Raw genomic sequence first — 21,608 nt, 5'->3', positions numbered from 1 at the left:
TTATATTTTTATGACCCACATCTTGAACATTATGCTGCACTAAAGGAACAATAACATGCTTCTCATTAACAGAAATATTTAATACAGGCTCTGGTCGGATTTTGCTAATATTTAACTTGCAGTGCAAAAACATTAAAAACCTATGTAATAATAGTTTGAAATGCAAGTAGTACATGAATGTGGGGGTTAAGGTTGATCCCTCTGCAAATTTGTGTCTGAATTGAATCATGAATTGAAAATTGAAGTAAAGGTATTGTCATACAGGTTCCTTTTGAGAAGGTTAAGGCACTTGAGCCACTTAATAACAGAAATTGATACGAGAACCATCATCTAATATTTGATGTCTGCAAAACTAGACTACCACAATGCCTGGTGTAAACACCATGCACGACAGAAGGTTATCTACAAGGCCTAGCCCTGGGGACCCCATCGCCCAGGGCCATTTTTTTTAAAGAGGAGGTGGAATGGGTTGGCCCTCTTCCCAAGCCTATTATGGCCCTGGGGACCCATCCCCCAGGGCCACTACTTAAAATATAGGGGAGGGGGTGGCATGGTTCCTCTCCCCGAGCCTCATTAGGCCCTGGAGACCCCATCCCCAAGGGCATTATTTTTTTTAATTTATTGTATTTATTTTAAATGGGATGAGAGGCATGTGGCCCCCTCACCTGATATTTTTTAGACCCTGGCAACCCTATTCCCAGGGCCTTTATTTTATTTAAGGGGAGGAGGTCGTGTGGCCCTCTCCCTGAGCCTTACTAGGCCCTGGGGACCCCATCCCCCAGGGCCACTACTTAAAATAAAGGAGGGAGGGGCTGCATGGCCCTCCTCCCTGAGCCGTTATAGGCCTGGGACCCCTGTGCCCCGGCCAGCATTACTTAAAGGTGGATGCCCTGGTACCTACCCAGGGCACCCACCATGCACTCGTTGGAGGCCACAGAGGAAGCACCAAGGACACTGCGGCCCCGGCCGGGCTCCCCGTATGCAGCGGGAGCCAGAAATGCTACAACCCACTGGAAACAGCTACATATGCTGTTCCCTCTGGGTGGGAGCAATGTTTTGATCTGTTTACCATCCGAACGGGCAGGAAAATAGACTGTTGCCAGCTGGTGGGAGCATTTTCAAAGCTCCAACGGCTGGGAGCAGACTTTGAGCTTGCTCCCGCATGGCAGGAGTTTTGAAAATGCTCCTGCCAAGCGGTAGCAAACACAGGTTTCCCTGCCCGCTCCGGTGCAGGTGGGGAAATCACTGTGTACCGAGTGTAGGCTCCCTGGGATCTATCAAGCTATCCGCCCATGTGGATGGGGTTCCTAGGGCCATTAATGGCTATGGGAGGGGGGCAGCGTACCTTTTAATTAGTTTAGCGAGCCTGGAAAATGGGGACCCCGGGGCATTTAGAGGCTGGGGGACAGGGCTGTGTGCCCCTCCCCCTTAAACAAATACTTCACACCCTGGGGAGGGGGTACCCCTGGGCCCTGGCCCACAACGGGGGTTAAGCCGGAGACCGCGCTTCTTTCTTTTCTTTTATTTTTAAGTTTGCTACGGATTTGAGGATCCTCTGTGAATGTGCAGCAAACTTTAAAAAAAAAAAGTTTTTAGCCCCAGGCGAGTCCCTTTGGGACTCCACCACCACACCTAGGGGGCCAGGGTATTCCTACCCTGCCCCCTCATGTCAATTTTTAAACCTTTATTTAGGACTTGGGATTAAGGGCCTGATTATGAGTTTGGCGGTGTGGGAGGAGGTGAAATAACCACTGCCCCATGCCCAAACGCCAAACTCCACCGCCGACCACCCACCGGATTACAAGTTGTTATCCAGGCAGGCGGCCCTGCCGTGGCTGGCCCACGGTGCTGTCTTTCAAAGGCTCATAGGAGAGCCTTAGAAAGGCAACGCTGGGGACAGACACAGCACATTCCAGCATGGAATGGCATGGCCTGCAAAGTCCATGCTGTGCTGGAACAGGGGGTGCATGCAGACAGAGGATGCACCATGTGCCCCATGCATGCATCCCCAGCCCTTGAGGTAACAGCGGTCAACAGGGGTCACTATAGGGCCCCTTTTGTTTCTTCACTGCCACACTTTTTTATGGTGGGCTCACCACCATGAAAAGTGTGGCGGTGAAGAAACTAGTAATGTGCTTGGTAGAGCTGGAGGGGCACCGCCAGAATATTTCAAGGCTCTGACCACCGGGCCACCACCAGAGATTGCGCATCCCTGGCGGTTGCAGCGGTCCTATGGCGGTTCGAAGGCCGTAATTGGAATACGGTGGTTGGACCACTAGTGTCATGGTTGCCGCACTGCCACCGCCAAACTCATAATCAGGTCCTAAGTCCCAAGCCTTAAGATGGCTGCCACAACTTCTGGGTTGAAGTGGTGGCAACTTGAGCTGGTGGGAGCCAATCAAAACGCACTTTGAGATCTCCGTGGTGTGGAACATACCATTTTTTTAACCTTCATTTCTCCAAAACTACTGAACGCATTTGCACCAAAACACAAAAAAGCACAAGATCTATCTTTCTGTCAGATTTGGTGTGAATCCTTTCAATGGTTTAGGCTGTAGGGGTGTCTAAACTTTCTATGGAAAAATGAAGGGGGAAAACGTGTTTTGGGACACCCTATTTTCTCAGCCCCTGCTTGATGGACCACCACGAAATCTTCCAAGCACAAACAAGTCAAAAAGTAGCATTTTTGGGGAAAGTTTCATGGAGATACGTCAAACGGGGCCAAAGTTATTAGCAAGACAAAAAATGCATTTCCTATGGAAATGCGATCCTAGCTTTCACTATCCAGTGGCAAATGCATAGGAAGGTAAATGAGAGTGGGAACTGGGAAGAGAAACACAACAAAAAAGTGTGGGGAACACAAGGTTGGATGATAAACTATAGTGAAGCAGAAAAGCAACACGGAGCATTATCAGACATTTGCGTAGTGTATGTGAAGCGCTAATATTCTGACTCTACTTCCATGCCTCCGACGTTCCATCTCCGACCCAGAAGTGCAATGCCTGGTATCATACAAAAATCACAGTTTCCATGTTCCTATTTTCCACAACTTCTTTGCCTGACCTCTTTGAAACTTGAACAAATGTCTAAAACCCCTTTGGGAATCCGGTGAGAATGGGAATTGTCTTTTCTGCAAAATACTGGGGCATTTTCTGTTCATTCTTAAAATTCCTAACGCTTCCTGGCATTCTTCTTTTGGTCTCCAATCACAGTTCCAAGTGCAAGACAGATGTCTGTTCCATGGCTTTCTGCTACAACCAATATTCCTAATTTCTTGAAGATACTTGAAAGCTCACTCCTAGCCTCTCCCATAGCTTGCACATTTCCAAAGAAGGCTCTAAGAGTCCAGGTATCTCTTCAGTCAGTGCTCATAAATGGTTCAGTGCAGTCCACTCTCAACTTGCTATCTGGGTATCTCACTCTAGATGGAGCCCTTCTTTAGCCATTTGTGTTCTTGAAGCAGTACAAAGAACCAGACATTTGACTCTTGGAGAGCACTTCCAGTCCCTGGGTGGAAAGCAGCCTTCTTTACAGGTAGGTCAGACAGGATTCATCCTTCTTTTGATATTTCTTCCAAATCAAGGAGTGTTCTGAGGAGCCTGTGGGGTGTCTATACAGTGCACTAGCCAATTATTGGAGACTTTCATAGGTGCAATCCCAGCAGAACGTCCACCAAAACCCAACCTTCTTTTACAAAGGTGTCTATCCAAAATGGTAGAGATCGGGCTCCCCGCTGAAGAACACTGAATGCCCTTTCAGATAAAGCTATCTAGTCCCTTTCTTCTTGATAAAGGTACAGCTTTCAGTTCCTACTCCCTCATCCCCCAAAACCTATGGTGCAGTGCAAAATACAATAAAGCTTAACGAGACCACCAGGATAGGCAGTTATTTCCTCCAGTGGCTGCTTATTGGAGAATATTTCCATCTATGTAGATAATTTTCTCTTACCCTACTATGTCAGGAATATTAAAGATATCAGACGAAAAATCCTGAACGTATCATGGAAAGAGAATGGCACTATAGCTCCCATGAATGTAACCTCATTGTACACCGGTATTCAACAATCAGAATTTGTGCATGCAAACATTTTCTCAGAGCAAGGGGTCTTAATTATCTTGAACACACATTCATGTTGCTATACTTGGTGGATATTTCTTTAATAGAGAATGTCTTCTTCTTTCAAGGTCAATATTTTACACACCTGCTTTGCCAACAGCTAATGTACTCATTTTTTTTTTTTTTGTGTTTGAAGTTTTACTAAATAGATGAGGCATAGAAAGTTAATATGAGACGATGAGAAGTTGAGATAAGGACGATGTGGATATTAAAAGAATGATTGACATTATGGGACTTTGAACCACACTGCGATGAAAACATAACATGGAAACTGTGACTTCAAATTGATATTTAACCAGTTGCTCAGTCTAGAGATTGGGGAAGCCTCGAGGTCAAGTGACTTTGAAGGCCGAAGAAAATAATAATTTTGTTCACAAAAGATTTTGAGTTTTTGACCAAATAATGGCCCGACGGGCCAGACATGAACACCAGATTTGCTAGAGAGATAATACTGCTGAATACCTTCGAATCTTCCCATGATTGGTAGAATGAAAACATTAACAAAAACAAAGAAAACCAAAAATTAAACAACATTAGAACAGAAACAGTTGCACTTGTGATCTTCTGCCCTCCCCCAGACCATCACCAGCAATGTACAACATGCAGATGTCATGGAACAATAAAACCTGTTCAGGAGTCCTGGCCTGATTGGCGTATTCCCTCCTCAATGCATATTTTCATAGAATGGACGGGGTCAAGTTTCAGCCCCCTGTACTCTGCCCACCTCTGCCATATCTTGGAGTGTTTCTGGGGGCACCCCCTCGACTGAAAAACAGCCCCCTTGAGGCCCATGCAGAAGTCCATGCCCCTCTTCCAGACCCTCAACAAAAGCTGGCTCACATTCTTCCATTGACGGGCAATGTCTCGCTTGGTTATAGTAAGGCCGAGAAACAACAGATGTCGCTTGTAGCGATTGCCTCCAGTCTCTTCAGTGCTGTGCAACAAAAGTTGCTTTGAGGATAGGGGGACATCCCACCCTAGAACCTCCACCAGACAATCCACCATCCCCTTCCAAACTCGCGCTAGCAGCCTGCACTTCCAAACAGTGTGAATGAAGTCCCAACCTCAGATTCACATTGTAGACACCCGGGTGATTCTATGAAACCCATGTGCCAAGCCAGTGTCTCGAGAAGTAGGTGCGGTGCAGAAATTTAAACTGGATGATGTGCAGGTGCAAGGAGATCGCTGCCCCACGGGGAGACTACAGGGCTTCAACCAAATCATTGTTGTCTAAATCCTCTATATCCCCCCGCCATGTCAACCAGCAGGCCATTCAAGTGGTGGCACTCTTGGTAAAAAGTGACTGGTAGATCTGTGTGGCCTTACAGGTGCCCAGGTTGCCCATGAGAAGCATCCCTTCCAGTGGGCTGAAGTCTGCGAGGGTCTGAAGAGAGTGAATATATGGAGTCAGCGCACAACGCAGCTGCAGGAATTTATCAAATTGGATGCGGGGCATTGAGAACTCCGACTTGAGTCCTGAAATGACTTGAGATCGAGGCCGCTCATCACATCACCCAGAGTGGAAATCCGAATCTGATCCCATCCCCAAAATCCCTGCAGCCCACCACCTGGGGAATGAACATGTTCTGGCACAGCAGGGTCTTCTGTTTTAGGCGCCCCATCATCCCATCCTGCGAAGGGACTGTCTCCACGCCAGGACCTCCACCCTTGTGGCCATTGAAGGGAACCCGCATCAGATTTGCTGTGGAGAAACCGAATGAGAGATGGATCACCAATCGCGCAGCGCTCAAAACATATGCAGAATCATTCTGGGGGGTAGAGGGGGGCTACACCACGATTCATTGATCACCAACAAGTGGGCAGGCATGTGGTAGGACTGGACATCTGCAGCAGAGATGCCACTGCAGAAGGTGGATTTAAAGCAGGTGCACAGGGCCACTCGGGATGGGCCACCCCCCAAAGAAACTGACCCAACATGGCATTGATCTGTTGGAACCATGTTAACAGAATAGGAAAGGGGTAATTTTGCAGTGTATTTAAAAGACGGGGAAGGGAGATCATTTTAAAGATAGCGGAGCGACCGTAATGGGACAATGGAAGCTGGGACTATGTTCTAATGCCAGATTTCACACGCTCGGTCAGTGGAGCCATATTACGATCCCACGCAACAGTGGGACTCAGTGCCAGAAACACTCCCAATTATTGGAGGCCATCTATCGCCACTGTCAGACCCCCAGCCGGGGTGATCCTAGCAATCGCAATAACTTGCTGATGTTCATATATAGACCTGATGTCTCGCCAAACACCTGCATGATCCGTCAGATCCGAGGCCAAGATGTGGCGGAATCTGTGATAAAAAACAGGATGTCATCTGCGTACAGCGCTATGCGGTCTGACACCTCCCTAGACCACTCAAATTACTGGACCTGTGCATCTTTCCTCACCCAGGCTGCCAGGGGTTCCATGGCCAGTGCAAATAATATCGTGGATAGGGGACTACCCTGTCTAGTGCCACAGCTGAACGAAAAAATGGCCGATGCTGTCACAGCTACCCGAACTGAGACTGTTAGTCTGGTATACAGTAGACAAATATAGAAGAGAAATCTGGGCCCCATATTAAGTCGCCAGAGGAGCGCGAATAGATACATCCAGCTGACAGAGTTGAAAGCCCTGTCAACATCCACAAAAAGCAGGGCCGCCGGGCGCTCCAAACGGTTGACCAGAGCTATGGCATTATGGGCATGTCAAATATTGTGGCGAGTTGCATGATGGGGCATAAACCCGGTCGGGTCCAGGTGGACCAGGTCAGCCATATATGGTATGAGCCTGTTGGCCAAAGCCTTGGCCAACAGCTTAGCTTCAACATTTAGGAAAGAAATCGGGCGATAAGAGGAGTTGGCTTCCAGGGGTCGACCCAGCTTCAGAAAAACAATGATTTCCCAGGAGGCAGTTCTGCCAGTGCAACCATCAATTCCTCGAGCGATAGAGGTTCGTCCAGCAGGGACCTGACCTCCACCGATAGGGCCCTTGGTGACAAATCAATTAGGAATGCTTTAATTTGCGCTGTTGTGAGGACCTCATTCTATGCGTAGAGAGCTTGGTAATAGCCGGCGAATCTATTTCTTTTTTTATTTTTTTTTTTCAGCATGATTACATAGTACACAGCCCCATGCCTACAACCATCGAATGGCCGGCGGCTTGATAGGAAGGTGGATTTTAAGGTTGAACACAGCTGCCTGCCTACAACCCTCTAGGGGCCGGCTGCGGCATATGAGACATTGATAGTAGGACGCAAACTCGAAGAACAGGTCATATCTACCGTGGAAGACTTCGCAGTCAGTAATCATGTCACAGTAGTATGTACCGGACGTGTAAAGGCGCCTTTCAGTACTGTGCAATGTCACTTCTACCTCCCTCCCCAACACATAGCGCAACATAGCAGTACCATGAGATCCAACCATGCCGGAGAACAAGAGAGGTAGAGGGGGACTAGGGTCTCGCCGCTCGGTGACCTCGCAACAAGTCCCGCCTCCTCAGTTGGGGCGCAGCCTTTGATTGAATTGCATGAAAAGCCAATGATGATGGGGTGGAAAAAGAGTTATGGCTGCGGGTGTGACAGCAGATGTCAATCGGCCTGGATGCGGAAGGGAGGAGTTCTGCGTATAGAAGTACATTGTCCTGACAGTGAACCATGTCTTTGATCCAATCCTTAAATTTAGGAGCTCTACCCCTCCCCCATCTACAGGCTACGAGTCTCTTAGCCATGAGAAGGGCGATTGTGACAAATCTACGAACAGGCCTCTTAATAGTTTTGGTGTAGCCCAATAGCGCCTGCGTCGGAGAGGGTACAAGAGGGACGTCAATCATTTCGGAACTGCCGGAATATACATGCTGCCAGTAAGTGGCTAATTCACGGCATCCCCAAGCCATATGAAGGAAGTCTGCCGCGGGAGCATGGCAGCGCCAACAGAGATCCTCCCCCCGAAGGCCCACCCTGTGCATGTGCGCCGGAGTACAATATAGCCGGTGTAGGAATTTATAGTGAATCACCCAAAACCTACTGCTGGAGGAGATCTGTTCGGTTTGCAGGCAGCAATAGCTCCAGAGCTCGTCATCTATGGGCTGACCCAGTTCCTCCTCCCATTTGGCCCGTGCTCTACAAGGCAGGGAATCTGGTGAAGTGCGTAATGAGTGGTATAGGGTGGAGACTGCGTGTGAAGGAGTGACAGCCTTAAGTAGCTGATGGAGGGGCTCTAAAATGGGTGGTTCGCTAGGGAAGCCCCCGTCAGCGCTCGGATACCACTACGAAGCCTGATATAAAGGAATGTGTCCATGGAGGTTGGGGCAATGTCCACGGATAAATGTGTTAGGGAGCGGAAGAGGCCATCATGGTAAAGATCCCCCCATGTCTTGATATGGAATTTGGCCATAAAGTTTTTGAACAATTGTTCTTGTAAGAGGGGCAGCAGGGGGTGATAGGCCAGGGGAAGCAGCGGGGAATAGAGCAGTGTCGTGTGGGTGAGTTTCGCTATGTATCGCCACGCTAGAATGGAACTGGAAATAGTGGTGTGGTATGTCGTTCGTGTCTCTGGCGCGCTAAATATCGCTCCTGTCAGTGGGATAGGATCCGCCAGCCAATGCTCCACAGCTGTCTGTGGCAGGAAGGGAGTGGGCTGGATCCAGTGATGAACGAAGTGGGCTTGTGCGCTATAATAGTACAGCTCAAAGTTCGGCAGGTCTAATCCCCCCTGCACGAAAGGACGAGTCAATGTCTCCCAACTGAGACGTGGCCTCTTTCCTCCCCAGACCAGTCGAATAAGCTCAAAGCGCAGGAGTTTAAAAAAGGACCGGCCTGGGTAATACGGGATATTTAGGAAGAGGTAGAGGAGCTTAGGAAGAACCACCATCTTGATGAGGGAGGCTCGGCCTGCGAGGGAGAGAGGCAGCGTAATCCACCTGGCCACGCAGGTCTGGATATGATCAAATGTGCGACCATAGTTCAGTCGCATCAACTCCTCCCGATCACGAGAGAGAAGTATGCCCAGGTATCTGACCTCATCCTCCTCCCAGCGTAAGGGGTATTCCAGCCGGAACAGCTGAGCAGCCGCGGTGAGGGGAAAGACGGTGGACTTACCCCAGTTAATATGAATGCCAGACATGCCCGCGAAGCGAATAAACTCCCGAAGGATGGGATGTAGGTTAGTGGCGGGATCCCGGATGTATAGGGTGATGTCATCCGCATATAGGGAGATTAGCACCTCTCTCTGGAGACAACGCAGCGCCTTGTCTCGGTGATGTTGTCGGAGCCGGGCAGCCAGCGGCTCCATCGCCACCGCGAACAGTAACAGGGATAGAGGGCATCCCTGACGGGTGCCCCGCGAGACCGCGAAAGCCTCCGATATCCGCCCATTTATCCCCACCCTAGCAATCGGCCGGTCATATAGGATATCGATCCAGCGTGTGAAACCTAGTGGGAATCCCATATTACGCAGGATACAGTGAAAACTAGTGGGAATCCCATATTACGCAGGATACAGTGCAGATAGTCCCATTCCAGGGAGTCAAAGGCTTTGGTGGCGTCCCAAAAAACCGCCACAAGTGGCAAATCAGGGTCTACATTGTGTATAATGGAGAAAAGCGTCCGAAGATTATTGGAAGTGGCTCTGCCAGGAACGAACCCAGCCTGATCGGACAGCACCAGACCGCCCAGTAACAGCTGTAAACGGTTGACTAGGGCCTTGGCCAGAATGTTTGCGTCACAGTTAATTAAAGAGAGGGGGCGGTAAGAGTCGCAGGAAGAGTCGCAGGAACAAGGTGGTTTACTCGGTTTCAGCAGGGAAGTGATCAGCGCTTCCTGCATTGATGGGGGGAGCGCACCAGACTCATGCGCCTCCAGAAAAACTTCTCGGAGTACCGGAGCTAAGATGTCTATATAGGCCTTGTAGAAATCCATGGGCAAACCGTCCAGACCGGGGGCCTTTCCAGGTGCCATCTGATTGATTGCATCTCTGATCTCGTCTAGGCCTATGGGTTCCGCCAAGAACTCACGCTGACGATCCGAGAGCCAGCCTAGGGTGAGTTCTCTTAGGTAGTCGTCCATGTCTAGCGCGCCAACTCTGGTGGAGGAGTAAAGTGTAGAATAGTGTGTAGTGAAGGCCGCCAAGAGCGACTGTGTGTCGCGTATGGGAACCCCCTCTTCCCCCTGAATCTCCAACACAAAGTTGGAGCCACGCAGCGGTCGGACCGCGCTTGCAAGGGATCTACCGGGACGCTCACCCTCCCCGTATGCCCGGGCCCTAAAGTATTTGCCCCGGAAGCGTGCCTCTCTGTCAGCAGTAGAAGTGTATTCCGCACGGTACTTCGCCTGCGCATCTGTGTTGACGGCAAAGTCTGGGCCAGTTTTCAGGGTATGTAGCGTGGATTCCAAATTATGTAGTGTAGCGCGTAGGGCCTTCAACACCCCGGAGCTCTTAGAGATGCAGACACCGCGAATCGTGACCTTCAGTGCTTCCCATAGGGTGGCCACGCGGTCTACCGATCCCTTGTTACGGGAAAGGAAGTCTTCTAGTTCCTGACATAGTTCGGACCTGAACAGTTCATCGAGTAAGATATGGGGCTGGAGTCGCCACGTCGGGGATCTACCCATTATGTCTGGTAAGCGGAACTTGGCGAGCACTGGAGAATGATCGGAAAATGTGCGGCCTACATGTTGCACAGTGACCAGGGAGGGGGCCAGTGCCCTATTTACCATAATGTAATCTAGTCTGGCCCACGTGGCATAAGCAGTATTCCAGTGCGTGCCCTCCATGGAGGTCGGGTGTAAGTGGCGCCAAGTATCCACGACATCCTGAGTGTCGCAGATGTCTCTCAGGTATTTGTGTGTGTTATCATAGTGGCAAGCAGAGGGGTTGGATCTATCCATGGCGGGGTCTAAAACAGCGTTGAAGTCACCTCCCCAGATGAGGTGCGTGGAGCCCACTTCACGGATCCTGTTCCAAAGAGCAATGAAGCTGCGTGGGTCATCGCAATTAGGACCATAAGAGCAGGCCAGGGTGATAGTCTCGATGCCTATCCTGCCCCACGCCATACAATATCGGCCCTCTGTATCCTTGGCTGAACCCAGGGGAACATAAGGAACCCCTCGTTTTAAGAGAATAGCAGTGCCTCTTGCATAGGAGGAGTATGACGCAAAATTCGAGTGTGCAGCCCATCTAGCAGCAAATGATCCTCTACGGAGAGGGTCCATATGTGTCTCCTGTAGGAAGACCACCTGAACATGAAGTCTATCCAAAGCACCCAAGATTCGCCGCCTCTTCCTCGGGTCTCCTAATCCCCGGACATTCCAAGAAATAGCGGTGAGCAGCCCTCCCCCACCTGGCTCAGCGTGTGTGGCGTGCGCTAGGTCCTCGGACACGGGAACCCCAGGTTAATACATACACCCGGCGGCTGTCCCAAACATGGAGCCATCTATTAAGGGCGGCACACTGTGCTACATCATCAAATATGCGTGTAATGCTCATGCTAAAAAACAACAACAAACTTAAGACAAATCCCTGAGAACCCACCCACCCACCCACTCTGACATCCCAATCATGCCGGGCATCTTCCCCACCCCGCACAAACCTACAATGTCTTGTCATTCACTCAGTAGGGAACACCCAAGTGGGGGACACCAGGGGTCCAGACCCGCCATCCCACTCCCCCGATATCTCACCCGCTATCCCCTGGAGCCAAGATCCAGTGGAGAAACACGGGAGGGGGAGGTTGGTGCCAGGGCGCAATCAAGTTAAACCATCATCAAGGAACCATCAATAAGACTGATAGGTGGGAGCTCCACCATAACGGCGAGAGCACAGAGCTACGTATGGAGCAGCAATTTAACTTCACAGAAGAAAAGAAAAAGACAGAGGCAAAACAAGTGCACAGCATAAAGAGTAACATCAATGGAGCTTAACGGCAGCTGGAGATCCCCCAGTCAGTCGAGGGCAGAAGTGGGTGATCGGGATCTCGCACTCCCCGAGGGGGAGTGGGCCATTTCAATAGATCTTTTGTGGTCTTTCAGAAACAGTTCAACTTGGGCAGGATCCTGAAATATGTGGGGCTTGCCATGATGGACAACCCGTAGCCGGGCCGGGTATAACATGGAGTATTGAAGTCCATGGTGAAGCAGTCGTTTCTTGACCTGTCCAAACTTGCGACGCGCCTCTTGCACAGATTGTGTAAAGTCTGGAAAGAAGGAGAGCGTGGTATTTTCGAAGAGGACTGGTTGTTTTTCTCTGGCAAGTCGTAGAAGGGTGTCCCGATCCCTATAATTCAAAAAACGGATGACTATAGGCCTTGGGGGCGCTCCGGGTATGGGGCGAGGGCCCAAAGTGCGGTGAGCCCGTTCCACCACCAGCTGAGGAGGGAAGGCGGCCGCGCCGAAAAGGTCGGAGATAAGTTTCTCGATAAAAAGTTCCATCTTGCCCACAGAGGTAGTCTCTGCCAGACCAATAAGGCGTACGTTGTTGCGGCGCGATCTCGCCTCTAAATCCTCATTTTTTTCAGCGATTACCTTCAGCAATCGCTCCATCTGCGAGACCTTGGACGTGGTGGCCGTTGCGCCATCTTCCAACTCGGAGACCCGCTGTTCCGCTTCCTTAAACCGCTCCTCGTGCTGGTCCAGTCTATGTACCACGGAGTCCAGGCGGCGCGACATACCATCGATCTTGGCGTCAATGGAGGTGAGGCTGGTCTGCATGTTCAAAAGGAGTGCTTTCCAGTCCACCTCGTCTGTGCCGTCTCCCGCAGAATCGCCGTCTCCCGGCGGAGGGGCGTGGGATTTTTTGGTCGGAGCCTCAAATGGGAGCCGGGACTGTTTGGCGTGTTTGGCATCCGTCTTCCCCATTGCGGCGGTCGGCCTCTTAACCTCGGAGTTTGATCCCCAACACGGAGCAGCCCCGCCAATATAGTTAGGGCCTGGACGTGTACAGCAGGGAGAGACCCGGGGTGCACCCCGGTCACCGCCGACTGCAACCCGCCCACGAAGCTGGTAAATCGGAGGGGCTTCAGACAGCCACCATGCACCAGGGGCAGTAGTTTGTGCCAGGAGAGGGGCCTCGAGCCCCGGGGGCGGTCCCAATCAGGCGCCCTCTGCACTGACAGTATCGCAGAGGGCCAAAACAAGTAGCGGAGTCCTCGTGTCGTTCCCTGTGGGGGGGGGGCACCAACAGCAAAGATAACGCAACCCCGCCGCACCCAGGGCCGTCCAGAGCTAAATGGGGTACTCCTCGCCAGCCCCGCGGGTCACGCCCAGGCCCACGATGGCAGCACCACAGTCCGCGCCCCCAGCCAAGCCTCGGCTCGCTCTCGCCTTACCGGTGTGTTGTGGAGGTCGGCGATGGGCAGGGGGGAGTCACTGCAGGAGCCTTTGTCGCCGGTATCCGCCCTCAGCCTCGGCCGCGTTCTGCGGCCTAGCGCGCCCGCCAGAACCCCGCTGCAGCGTGTGCACAGCAGCCGGCCTCCTCGCATCAGTCGATCAGCCTCAGCGGCCGCCGGGGAGTTCAACGGGCGTTGCTGGCGAACCACCCGCCAGAATGGTCTCAAATTCGGTAAACCGGTCCGGCGTCCGCTGCCCGTCAAGTAGAGCTGGTCAGGGTCGTGTCCCTTAGACGTAGGATGGACTGATGGAGATTCAAAGCGCCCGGCTGGCGAGAGCCTCACGGACGTGCGGCCATGTCGGTCTGGCGCCCTCTAGCGCCCCCCCAGCTAATGTATTCATGGGCTGGTGAGAGGAGCTGGTCATCTGGGCAGCAGACCTCGAACAGTTTAGGTTGACATAATGATCTGATTGAGGTTTACTGAATACCTAATTTTATATGCAAAGACTCTCTAGATAAACTACATTGTTTTGTTAAGCAATTGAATACAAACACTTTGAATCTGAAATTCAGCACAAACAGTAGCATATCAGAAGTTGAGAATCTTGATTTGAAAGTAATTGGAGTCAATGACTGTCTTAAGACACTTTTGAAAAGGAAACAAAGGGGAAAGCCATCTTACATTCAAGTAGCAGTCATCCCATGAGTTTGAAGTGGAGTATCCATTATGGGGAAATCCTAAGGGACTAATGTAATTGTAGCACCTCAGAGAATTATGAGTAAGTTAAAGATAATTGAATGAAGAGATTTAGGGCAAGATATTAGCATCCTAGAGTGCTCAAGCAAGCAAGAGTATCCATGTTGTTTGAGATCAATAAAAAGACTGACAAATGACAGGAAGTGGAGTTAGATTCATAATCACATACAGCATACATTGTAAAAACATTAGGAATATCAGAACCAGGAATTGGAATATTTTGAATCATTAGGAAACTAACAAAATTATTGTAAGTTCCCAACTCATTATACCATTTAGGAAATGTCCCCAACTAAAAGATAGGTAGGTCAGATAATATTTATATATTAAAAAGACACTAACAGGTTCCTTTATGTGTGATAATTACAAAGCATAAAAGAATAGCACTAACATTATGGAGCATACAATTCTTGGCAGCAGCATAAAAAAGAAGAGAATAACATGTAAAACAGATTTCTATGGATGTTATTGAATGTGCTTGCTTAAAGGCAGCACGTTTCCTGTTAAAATAGAAAACTCTTGAACATGTAGACCTACCTCTAACAAAGATACCAGCTGTAGCACAGCAAGACATTTTACAGGTATATATATGAATTATGGCCAAGATTTAAGATTCTTTGGCATTGCTTGGGTAGCTAAGATTCCAAGAGGTGGGAACCGGTTATTTGAAAGAAAGTAAATGGAATCAGGTGATATTATAGATGTTGAGAACCTGTATTCCAGATGCATCAACCAGGGTGAGAGGTTGTGCATTTATAAATCAGCAAGACCTCTTCTTGGTCTTGACAGAGTGCTTTGAGTGTACCATTTTTATAGTTTTAATTTTAAGCATTTGTTGCCTCTTGCTCAGTACAAGAATCTTCTGTATACAGGAACAATCTCAACTATTGACAATTGCTTAAAATCTGTAAATTGAATCATAGACAGTAAGGGAATCACATGCCAAAAACATAGACAAGTGGGCAAGTTATATTTGTCTGCTCCATTTGGGGAATATTTTTGTATAACTAAGGAGCGACACTGACATGAATGATGGTAACCAATTGATAATAGGAGATCTGCACACCCTGGTGATCCTGAAAGAGTTAGGGGAGGAAGATGGCACACTGGACTTGAGAGAGAGGGATCACCAAGACAGAACAGAGGATTTGGGGATAATCCAAACGTGTGCCCCGGGCCCATTTAAACCTGCCTCAAAGTTCTACCCGCAAATGCCAGTGGATGCCATAGACATTTTCTCTGATATTGTCAATAAAGACCTTTCAACGTTAAGGGCCAGAGAAAACAAAGAAAAGAAATGGAATCTAATGTTTAATCAGAAGAAAGCCATCCAAGACTTAAAGAATGACAAGTCGATTATAGTGAAGCCATCTGATAAAGGTGGGAATATAGTTTTGCAGACGAGAGAGAATTACTGCAAAGAGGCCTTTTGACAACTGGAAGATCGGGAAAACTACATACTAGCCGGTGAAATGGACTATATATCAAGTATACAGTCATTTGAAAATAGGATTCAGAAGTGGTTCTGTAAAGGTATTCTATCAAGAGGTGAATTCAACTATCTACAGAATAAATATCCGCGCATCCTGACGTTTTACCACCTTCCTAAGATCCACAAAAATGCCACCAGCCCACCAGGGAGGCTGATAGTCTCTTCAATAGGGGGCCTGACAGAGAATTTATCTAGATATGTGGACCATTTCCTATCTCCCTAGTGTTACAACTGTCATCATATACCCATGACATGAAGGATTTTCTAAGACAAATCTAGGGGATTGAGTGGGAAGCAGATTTCATCATGATTACCTTGGACATATCTAGCCTATACACAAGTATCAGGCACACGGATGGACTGGAGGCGGTTAAGTACTTTCTTAAAGGACGTCCTCTGAGGTTCCTGGAGCATAACAACATGTTAATTGAAATCATCACATTCTGCCTATATAATAAAAATGTTCTCTTCCAGGAGCAGAGGAATAAGCAGATACAGGGAACGGCGATGGGCACCTGCTTCGCCCCCAGCTATGTGAATTTATTCGTGGGCTGGTGGAAGAAGCAGGTGGCCAGGGCCGACACAATGAATGAATGGGTGGAAAACATAGTCTGTTGGAGGAGATATATTGATGACCTCTTCATAATATGGAGAGGGTCTATGGAATCGCCCAATCAATATATCTCTTCCCTCAATAACAACGAGCTGAATTTACAATTCACAGAAGAAATGAGTACCACACAGGTCAATTTCCAGGACTTGAGGGTATTTGTTAAATCAAACAAAATCTATACAGCCCTCTATAGAAAGAAAACATCCGGAAACTTAGTTCTACATGGGAAGAGTAGCCATTCGTTGAATTTGATCCACAGCATTCCCTATGGGGAATTGCTGCGGATCAAGAGGAATAGCTCAAGAGATCAGGACTATATACAGGCAGCTAAGGAGAGCTTCCAGCGTTTTAGAGCAAGGGGATACTCGCAGAATACCTTGAGAAAAGCAGAACAAAAGGCAGCAAGGAAAGAAAAGGGAGAACTTCTACGAAACGACAGTGTACAGAAGAAAGAGGGAGGCATAGAAAACAAGTTCAGAATGATCACTAGCTATTCCAATGCAGCTCAAAAGATTAGAGCTATTCTACGCAGGAATTGGAGGATATTGAAGTCTGACACAATAATAAGGCGAGATCTACCATTGGAACCTAGCATAACATTCAGGAGATCGAGGTCCATGAGAGATCAATTGGTGGAAAGTCACCTAGAGGCTAGAGGATCAGAGTCAGGCCTACAAAGCCTCCGTGGCTCTTTTCCCTGTGGTAAATGCAGGGCTTGTACCACTAGCAAAAGGGTCACCACGTACAACATAAGCAGTATTGACAAAGAAAGACAAATAACAAAATTCATGACGTGTAGTACCCCGTATGTGGTATGTTACTTGGTCTGCCCATGTGATTTACGCAACGCAGGCAGCACAATAAATTCGGTTAAAATGAGGATTCTGAAGCATCAAAGAGCCATAACAAGTGTAGACACTAATTATCCAGTTGCACGCCACTTTGCGAGTCACCATGAGAGTAACAGGTCACTTTTACAGTACTTTTGTCTGGATCATGTTTTGAAGAACATAAGAGGGGGCAATAGAGAAAGGTACTTGAGGAGACTTGAATCGCGCTTTATCATTGACCTGCAAACAAAGTCCCCAGGAGGTCTCAATAGTGGAAGGATTTAGCAGTTCATTTATGACACTGAAAGGATTAACCTTCACCTGGGATCAGGATAGGACAATACACATGGCGCAGAAAGGACAAACAGTTATTGGGAGGAATCCATTTGTGGATACAGTGTTCACACCATGCAATACAGTAGCCTATTCAAGGCAGGATAGCAGGAGGTAATTAAGCCCATACAGGGCATAATCAAGAAACCCACTCATAATGGGAACCTCAAGATGAGATTAGACGTTAGGTGGAATTATGCCACTAAGAATCGCACAATATTATGCTATAAAAGCATGAATTGTTGTTTTGATTTGCATGGTTTGATGAACTAATATGATATCTCTGTGTAATTATGAGCATGTCTATGATGTTAGAATAGGCAGCCCATGCATGATTTCGAAATAAAACATGCATCAAGATGGCGCCCGATTTCATGAAATTGCAATTGTCTTGTTTTTTATTGTAATGAATTGAATATGTGATAAATGTTGCTTTGGTAACGGCGCCCGTCAACATTGACTAAGGCTAACACCAAAACGCGTTTGTGTAAAGAACTTTATCGCAATAAAATCCGGAGGAGGATTTAACCTAATGTGAAAGCTGGTCCTCATTTAGCGGTTTTGCCACCGCTGAACCGAGCACCCGCTCACGATTACAGATACCAGAGGCAAAAGACACTGAGGTGAAAAATAAATAAATATAAAGATATAAATATATATATATATATATATATATATATATATATATATGCAACCAGTCCAGTCATCAGCAAAATGACAGGCGTAGACTCCGTGAGTATTGAAGCAGGAAAGGGTTTATTTACAAGGGAACAGCCACGACGCGTTTCGACGGCAAGCCGCCTTTGTCACAACGACGGGCATCACAGTAAGCAACCATTAAATGCCGAGTCACTAGAGCGTTTGCCATGGCACCCTTGCAATCATAGACATAGACATGTGAACTAGATTACATTGCGTTTACATCAAAATAAATAACAAAGTACTTTACATATAAAGTATGGGCACAGATACAAAATATAAAAGAAGAGAACAATAACTGACAGACATAAAGAAAAAATATTTGTGCCCAGACACCTGATCTGGAAAACAGACTGTTAGCATGCCTGATCTCTCTTTCTTCCTATTTCATTATATATACATCATAGTGATACTTCTCAAAATAATATTAGTAAATTTGACAGAATGCAAAATCAACTTCCCCAAGGTAATATAAAATGGTATACAGTGTATTACCCGCTAGAGAGGAGAAAGACAATTCTTAATAATATAGAAGAATGTCATGCGTCACATAATGTAAGCAAATGAGAATGCATAAATTCTGCAACAACGTAATACGTCAGTGAATAAATCCATAAATTGGAACTGTATCGAGAGTGGCACCTTGGCAAGTGAAGCCCCAGTGGGCAGTTATAGATAGTTCCTTCTATACGGTTATAGTACCAAGATATCAAACATGCGGGCAGTTTAGATTACCACAGTGGCATCGTAAGAGCTAAGCATTCAGAACTAGTGAGAACAGAAAATGAACGAAGAAAGAAAAGTAAAAAAGAAAAATAGGTGTTATATATTCACAAGTAACTTGGAATTAAAAGAGAAATGAAAAAAGTGAGCCTGAAGTAAAAACGGAGGGCTGGGTAGGGAGCAGGACAAGCAGAGTGGACTAAAGGTGTACGGACAGAGCTTGATCAGCATTCATACCATGGGGGATTTTCATGTTGAAGAGAATGATGTATTTGGATTCAAGTCTACGGAGTGCTAGTTGCCTGTTCCCCCTCTAGGATTTTTAGCAACAGTGTCTATCACAAAATAGGAAAGATCGCTAGCATTCCCTCCATGGTGTTGGTTAATATGTCTCGCTGCTGGGTAATTAGGGTGATTATTGCTGATGGCCTTCAGAAGTTGCAGAATACGAACATGTACAGTGTGGATGGTGCTCCCTATATAGCGTTTCTTACAAGTGCATTGCAGCATATACATGGCAAACTCACTCTTGCACGTGAAAGTTCCCCTTATAATAAAGGGAGAGTGTCTATATATATATATATCTATGTCAGCTCCTGGTTTGCCAATGCTCCCGCACTCACTAGCGAGTGCACGGTACGTGAAGGCAGTCTTGCGATCAATTTTAACGCTCCAGAAAGAATCACCAGCACTTGCGGGGGTTTAATCCTCCTTTGGATTTAATGGCACAAAACAAACAAATGCGTTTCAGGGGTACACCTTCCTCAGTGTTGAAGAGGGAGGTGTACCGCTGAAACACTTTTGTTTGTTTTGTTCTATTAAATCCGAAGGAGGCTTAAACCCCCCGCGAGTGCCTGTGATTCTTTCTGGAGCGTTAATATATATATATATATATATATATATATATATATATATATATATATATATATATTATCTACTGGCGGTCGCCAGTAGATAGTTATAGTTAGGACCGAGTTCCCATAGGAAATCTGAAAATTCTATTTTGAATAACTTTGGCGCCGGTTGACTTATCTTCGTGAAATTTTCAAAACTAATGGGGCGCTCCGCTCAGCTCCTACCCTGAAAGTCTCGGGGTGATTCGTCAAGCGGGGGGCGAGAAAAAAGGGGGGTCCCAAAATACGTTTTCCCCATGCATTTTCCCATAGGACCTTTAGTCGAAGGTACAGCCCGAACGGCTGAACAGAATTACTTGAAATTTGGCAAAGAGGTAGTCCTCAGGTCAGGCATGTGCCTTTTGCATATATGGTGTAAATCCGTTCAGTAGTTCCTGAGAGTATCAAAAGTAAAATCACATATATATCTGGGCGGAGCCTAACCACACATCTCATCGTGAGATCTGATTGGCTGTCAGCACTTCATCCAAGAAGTGTTGGCAGCCATCTTGGGACCAATATACATGATAGCACCTCATTAAAAAGCATTGCAATTAATAGAAGGTTTTAACACTTTAGTTACATTATAAACCATTTGTTGATGGTACCATACTCATTTTAGGAATTGTGGTGTGTTCTAAGGTGATTTTACCATGTGAAAAAGCCTTCTGCTGTGATATCATGAATCATGTTTGAGAGAAAACTATGTTCTCATGCTTTTCCCACAGAGGTTTGGAAGGTGATCTATAAGCTAAACTGAGAGCATATTTTCTGTAAATTCACATTATCTTTCTCAGTCATGTGAGAATGAAGTCTGACATTCTCAGTAAACATGTACATCCAGCAAGGGCAGAGACTGTCAGTTGATTCCTTTGTGTTCTACTGCAGCTTCCCAGAGTGTTCTAAAGAACAACTAGAGCGCTAACAGTCCTACTTATGACAAACATATAGCACACCTGAAGCCATCTTGGTTGGCATAAAGTGGTAACTCTTAAAACATTTAATTTAAAAAGGAACAAAATGAGGGGGTTCAATTTGTCATAGAAAGTATGATTAGTGCTGCAGAAAGAAAAATTAGGGCACATTTTGAGTGACTTCTCAAATCCTCTTCTATTTCATTAAAAAACTTCTGACATGCAGACTGAAACATGCACTTTCAATACCAGCAGCAGACGTCCCTGGTGAGCAGTAGCTTTACTACAGTGATCTAATAAGCAACTAGAGTGCTGACATTCTGAATTTATGGTAAATGTGTGACACATCTGAATGCCTTCTTGATGGAATCAAAGTTAAAAACTGAAAGTATTCCCACTGAGGAGACTGCAGTAAATGAGGAAATTAGGAAACTTCATAACAAATAAATCTTCCAAGATGGCCACCAGAGACAAAAGAGCCCAAATGTAGCCCAAATATCACCCAGGTGTAGCCCAAGTATAGCCCAATGACAGAATGTCCCAGAGTGTTCTTAAGAACAACTAGAGCGCTTACTGTCTTACTTATGACAAAAGTATGGCACACCTGAAGCCATCTTGATTGGAAAAAACTGGTAACACTTAAAACATTTAATTTAAAAAGGAACACAATGAGGGGGTTCATTTTGCCATAGAAATTAATGATTAGTGCTGAAGAAAGAAAAATTAGGGCACATTTTGAGTGACTTCTCAAATCCTCTTCTATTTCATTAAAAACTTCTGATATGCAGACTGAAACATGCACTTTTAATACCAGCAGCAGACTTCCGTGGTGAGCAGTAGCTTTACTACAGCGATCTAATGAGCAACTAGAGTGCTAACATTCAGATATTGATGGCAAATGTGTGACATATCTGAATA

The 21,608-nt window shown here is 47.0% G+C and overlaps 1 long non-coding RNA gene across 2 annotated transcripts in view; it reads right to left on the bottom strand.

Annotated features, from left to right (window-relative positions):
• The window catches only part of LOC146855532 (uncharacterized), a 552,836-nt gene that overhangs the window by 310,098 nt on the left and 221,130 nt on the right, over window positions 1-21,608 (bottom strand). The window lies entirely within an intron of this gene.

The sequence above is a fragment of the Triturus cristatus genome, chromosome 4_1 (genome assembly GCF_964204655.1).
Source record: "Triturus cristatus chromosome 4_1, aTriCri1.1, whole genome shotgun sequence".
NCBI classification, from domain to species: domain Eukaryota; kingdom Metazoa; phylum Chordata; class Amphibia; order Caudata; family Salamandridae; genus Triturus; species Triturus cristatus.
The sequence above is the reverse complement of the archived record's forward strand: the minus strand, read 5'-3'. Positions and strand labels throughout refer to the sequence as shown.